Source organism: Acyrthosiphon pisum, unplaced genomic scaffold (genome assembly GCF_005508785.2).
Source record: "Acyrthosiphon pisum isolate AL4f unplaced genomic scaffold, pea_aphid_22Mar2018_4r6ur Scaffold_20960;HRSCAF=22641, whole genome shotgun sequence".
NCBI lineage: Eukaryota > Metazoa > Arthropoda > Insecta > Hemiptera > Aphididae > Acyrthosiphon > Acyrthosiphon pisum.
In genome coordinates, this window is record NW_021770374.1 from 161,176 (window position 1) to 167,828 (window position 6,653).

Here is a 6,653-nt window from a genome sequence, read left to right on the forward strand (position 1 = left end):
TCAATCTGGGCAAAGTGGAAATATCATCTTTTTAGGAAATATTTTATTTTTATTTGATGAAGAATATCTGAAAATGTCATATTTCGTGTTTATATTGTAATATGAAAAGATAATTTTTTATTTTGTTTTTATTTTACCAAGAAGAATTTTATATTTTATGTTTCTTATGATTGTGAAAAATTAAATATAATATTAAAAATTTTGTTTTTTTATTGTGAGTAAATGTATTAATATGTGTTCGTATTCATATTATACAATTATTAATTGGAGTAACATAAATTATTTATTTACCTCATTGTTTATTACTTTACCCAGCATATGTTTTCACTTTGCCCTGGTATCCGGGCAAAGTGAATAAAATTCCATTTTTAAAAATTTTTCATTTTTTTATTAATTGAGTGCTTATTAAATTTTTTGAATAGTTAAATAATGAATTTGAGAAGTCAATTTATGATTATATTAAAAAATAGTTCTTAAATTAATAGTTTGGACACCATATTTGTATAAAGTTAACCTATGCGCTTTGCTCTGGTCTCCCCTAATAAAATATTATTTTTTTTAAATTTAAGGAAATTGGAAAATTTGTGTGAGCAGCAGTCACAGTCGCCGACTACAGTTTCCCGCCATGAAAATCCCCGCGATGACGGCGACGGGCGCCGCGACGAAGGACACCGCAACCATTGCCGCGACGAAGTGCACCGCAACTATCGCTGCGACGAAGGGCACCACGACGGACATCGGCGCCCAGATGATCGGGAAATCCGATCATCATCAAGCCACTACAACAGCCGATCACCATCCAGCCACTCATACCGAAGTCAGCGCAGCCTGTCGCCCGAGTCATCCGGTCACCCCGTTCCAAGGGATGGCCGTCACGGCCGGGGCAATAGACCAGGACGCGGTGGGTCCCGGACACATAGAAACCTTAACATGTAAATGGTAAGAAATAATTTATAGTAATATTTAGTAGAGATCAGCACTGATCGTTATTTTTGGGACAATTTACTTGAATTAAAAAATTGTTCACTACCAGGCCCAGTCGTTTTTTTTCATTTTAAGTCCAACCCGACCAGGCCTTACCTATATATTTTAATTTATGAAGTGTGCTGATCTCTAATATATTTACTATCATGATGCATGGCCATAACACATTATATTAATTCATCAATAACATTGTTACAGCTTCTGCAGTACATGAGGATGTGCCAGGCCAAGAAACCGCGTCCTGGTCGGTACCAGCGGGAGCTGTGTCGGCGAGGTGGTGATGGCGGTGATAGGGGAGGTGGTGGCAGAGATGGGATGGCCGCATGATATTATATTTTTTTTAAATAAACATTATTACTTAAAATCGTCTTGTATTCTTTTTATACATCCAGTGCTTGAATTGTGGAAAGGGGGACGGAGTGCCCCCTGCTTAAATATATTTTAGTGTAAAATTCCTTTTCTAATTATATCTTGATCTATAATCATTAAGAAATTTAAATATTACAGTATAACATTTTTTTATATTTCTGCATTCCCTTTCTTTTCAATTCAAGCACTGTACACACCTTTCTATTGACCACAATGTTTGTCTGAAATAGCCAATGAACTTCTGGGCGAACAATGATGTTTCCTCTCTTTTGTACCCAGTCCATACACCTAGTGATAATATTAAAAATAATTAATAGAAAATGTTAGATCGGAGATGGTTGCAGACTAAGTGAAGTATATTGCATGATATTTGTATTAAATTAAACCCAATTTACTATTAGTGTTACGAAAGGTTGACTTAATTTTTGCCAAAAATAAATTAATATTTAATCATTGTACTAGTCTATATTTCTATAATAATGTATTATTTGAATCAACTTTTAAACCAGTACCACCTTACCACAGAATAGTGTGAATAGAATTATGGTATAAATAGGTAATAGCTTAAAATTAATCTGTCAGTAAATAATTTGTCAGTGGTTGAGTACCAGCTGTAAGTTCAATGAATTTCTTAGTAATAATAGGATTAAAATTGTACATTCATACCATTAATGCAGTTAGCGGCTAAAAATTTACAACTTCCAGCTGACATATACTTGTTCAATAATTTATATTTTTTGAGCTCACTGTTAATTGTAGATGAAATATTGTTTCTATAATCATAAAATCAATTGTTTTTAATTTTAAAGATAAAATACATTATTTATATAAATCGAATAATCTGTTCATATAACTATAGTAAATTATTACCTTGAATTAACGCTGTTCCCAGTTAGAATTTTGTCAAATTTCCATACACACTTTATGGTCATGAGTAGTATTCTTCTTCAGGTTCTCCATTCTTAAATGAACACTGATTTATAACACTGTAAAATAAATAATGACATAATAATTAATAATATATATTATTAATTATTGAAGTAAATAAGTTAATTAATGATAATTGATATAAAAACTTTAAATTTAATGTGAAGTTAACCTATAAGATCTTTTTTAGTTTTGCACAAATTCATTATTGCAATAATTAATATAATGAAATATAATATTCAAAATTATTTTGCATCTTTATTTAAGAAATTATAAGATTATAATATGGTGTAGTGAGCAATGGCAATTGCTTAATAATATAATATTAATGGAATAAATTGAATTATTTACAGCACTACAGAAGCAATATGTCTTAAAAATTTGAACATACACTAGTAGTCAAAGTAAATAATATTTTTAATGTTTTAAATTTCACACTCAATTTTCATTTAATTGTAAAATATTTATTGTTTGGAAAAAAAAATCCAAAGTGGTTTCATATTTAGCACAATATTCTATAATGAAAAAATAATTTAAAAGTTGTCTGGCGATATCCAACAGTAAAAATGTTCCGAATTCTGTAAATTTAAAATCATAAAACAAGACTGCCGGAAAACTCGTTGAACACTAGTGAAAGAATAAATGATCAACCTTGCACGATGCTCTAATGATTAATGACATTGAAACATGAAAGCCGAAAGGTAGGAGGTAGCGCCTGCATGTACCTGTCGGCTGGCACGGGTGGCACGCAGTACATGAAATAATAAAACATCTAAATGTAGGTAACGCGATAAGATACCTGGATTTTCAGGTTTCATTAATATCGTTAATAGTCACTGCAATTTAAAGGTGAAAAAACCTAGAGTAATCCGCACGCAAAGGTAGGTATTTAAAATTAAATAAACTATACAGGGTGATCCATTAAAGTGGGTACACTAATTATTTTAAAAAGTATTAACTGTTTTTAAATTTTTTTTTTTTTAAACTTAGATTTATGCTGTTCTAAAACTGTATACTATTTTAATTTTTTCCATTTGTAAAGCCCAGAGGCTTACCGGGGAACACATCTGTTTATTCGGCTGCCGCCACATGCACACTAAGGGGCACGCCCCGTCTAAAATGGCCTCTCAAAACGAAACCCTGTCTTAACTATCACTAGTAGCTCCGCACAACCTAATCCGATCAAAACTGAAATCTAAATGTCCCGGGTGTGGCAAGGATTTTATCTCTTTAAATGGACACTTGGCAAAAGCTTCCGGGCCTTGCGCAGCAATAAGAGCCCAAAGACTAATCGATACAACGCCAGCGACATTCGGTTCAAGTAGCAGCAATCCATTAAACGCCAGCTTGGTACCCATCCGCAATATCCAAGCCATTAATCCACAACCAGTCGCGGTGATAGCCGACATATCTCAAAATTTGATTCAGGAAGCAGACTCCTTCGCCAATCAATTTGAATCTTACATAGTACTCAATCCGAACGAAAGCTCTATTAACGAATTTGACTAACTTGTTGCCAAGTTTTCCACTTTCCTTTTCAACAACCGACTACCAGGCCCCCAAAATCCAGCGGTTGTATTCTACCGAAAGCGCAAGCAAGGTCACCGCAATGTTATGGATCGCCAGTACAGAGAATCATCAAACCCGCAACGCGCAACAAAACGCCAAGCCCAAAGGACCCGTGACAAATACCATTACGACATGGTACAATGGCAATACGCCAACCAAAGGAGGAAGGTGGCAAACCGCCTTCTAAACTCATCAAACAAGGCAAAAAAAAGCATCGAATTAGACGCGATAGAGAATCACTTTCGAGGTATTTTTGAGACCGCCAACAACTCCGTCCGCGAATCGTATGACCCAGGAGGCGACCAAAACTTAACACCATTCTCGGTTGCACTAAACTCAATAGAAAAATCTATTAAATCTATTGCTATTGATACATCACCTGGAGTAGACGGCATTGTCTTACGAACAATAAGACACGTACATGGCGCTCGCGCTATCTGTAATATCGCGAACATAATGCTCAAATGGAACTACGTTCCACTTAAACTTCGTACCGGTAGGACAATTTTGATATATAAAAGGAAAGGTCACGAATCCGACATAGGAAACTGGCGTCCAATTACCATATTCAGCGTTCTTAGGCGGATAATCGAATGAAGTTTAGACCAGGAACTGCGTAGTCACATTCAACTTACTTGTCATCAGAGGGGTATTGTAACCGGGATACCGGGCACACATATCAACGTATCAATAGTCAATGGCGTTCTTAAAACGGCTAAAACAAATAAATCATCTGGTTGTGTGGTTTTTCTTGACATCGCAAAAGCATTCGACACAGTTGGCCACAATCATATCAAACAGACCTTAGAGTCACTACCGATTCCACCAAAACTTCGCAGCCTAGTGTTCTCTCTAATTTCCGGCAACAACATAACCGTCGAAGTGAACAGGAAATCGTCTAAACCAATAAACATGCTTCGAGGTGTAACTCAAGGATCTCCGCTCTCTCCTACGATATTCAATATTTGTCAAGACTTCGTCCTAAAACAAATTTCCGACCCAGGAGTAGCTAGCATACATGGTTTCCAGTTAATCTATCTAGACAACATCTCAGTAATAGGATTTGCCGATAACACAACTATCATAGCCTAAGACTTAGAAAGCGCCACCGTACTGGTTGATATGGCTAGAGACTTATTCTCTTCAGTGGAAATGCAAATAAAGCCGCCGAAATCCCATGCAATTAATATAAAAAACAGAAATCTTTTGCCAAAAGTAATTACTCTTTTAGATTCTTCCGTAATTCCATCACTAAGCGACAACGATCGCATAAAATACTTGGGAATTAACTTAAAAGATGAAATTATTTTTGATCAAAAAGAATTCCTAATAAGTCTGGAAAAAGATTTTAGAAACTTAGTCACTTCACCATTGTTAAGAGGTGACCAAAAACTCAATATACTCAACCAATATGTCTACCCAAAACTAATCTATCCTCTGCAAACAACACCAGTCGATCTTCTCCATCAATCATTTCTGGAACGTGTAGACATGCTAATACGTCAAGGTGTTAGGGAAATATGCGGCCATTCCAGTGTTCTATAGCGGCCGCAAAGTCCGTAGTTTGGGTATGCTACGAACTTTTTGGGAAGCTTCCTTACAGCACCCGGCAATTGCACAGAAGTTATCTAGAATAAATGACCGACATCTCAAGGTAGTCCGCGATCTCCCAGATGAAATAGCCAAGTGTCGTCTCCGTTTGGGTAACGTAATAGGTCAAAATGCTCAGGACATCCGCTCAGAGTTCCGCGCGAGTGAATTTAACAAATGGAAACAATTGTGTCAGAGGGGTATCGATGTACTTTGGTATGATAAATGCACTCTCACAAACGCCTGGGTATTAAACAAAGGTGGTTTATCGAGCAATGAATGAACCAACGCGATAAAAGCATCGATTAACTCAATGTTTAACGGCAGAACAGGGGGTCGCAGCGTGGGTGGTAGTCGCCATTGCAGAAACGAAGTATGCAATGAGAATAATATTGTTGAATCACTACCACACATTAGAGGCTCCTGTCCAAAGACTGAGTTACTGCGAAACGCGGCTCATCATCGCGTTCGTTCAGCAATAGCTGACCTATTCCGGAGTAAAAATTTCGAAGTATATGAGGAAGTTCACTATGAAACAACAAATGACGGTATCACCCAAAACCTATTATAGTGCTGGACAGGATAAAAAACCACGGATTCATTTTAGACCCAACAATTCGTTGGGAAACAAATAACCCCCTGCAAGATACAGCAGTGGACGAGGAAAAGAGGGCGATATACCAACCATGCGTCCCCATACTTAAGAACCAATACAACATCAACAACTGGGACGTCGTGGGTTTATGGTTTGGGGCCCGAGGTACTGCATCTTGCTTTCTGAGAAATTTTTTCAGAACCCATGGACTAAACATCTCTGATCTAGTAAAAATATGTTTGTATATTCTAAGGGATACTCAATATTATAAACTACCACTTATATTCGTAAACCGTAGACCGTAATATCATCGTTTATCTTCTGTATACATTTTGTATTTTTTTTTTTAAATCTTAATTAATTCTACCGGGTAGATATCTCATCCATTTAGAACGTACAGTAATTTTATTTATATATTTATTTACTATAATTTTATAATTTTTAACAATCCTATGTATTTCAATATTGAACTTTGTATACTGTGTCTTTTGGCAACCCGCATGGTGGGCAGTCCGCTTAATAAAGTTGTTATATATAATAAATTATAACTTAATAAATAGGTATGTACAATGTGCATATTATTATAGGTACCTAATATTATTCCTCTTGTAGTGTATCA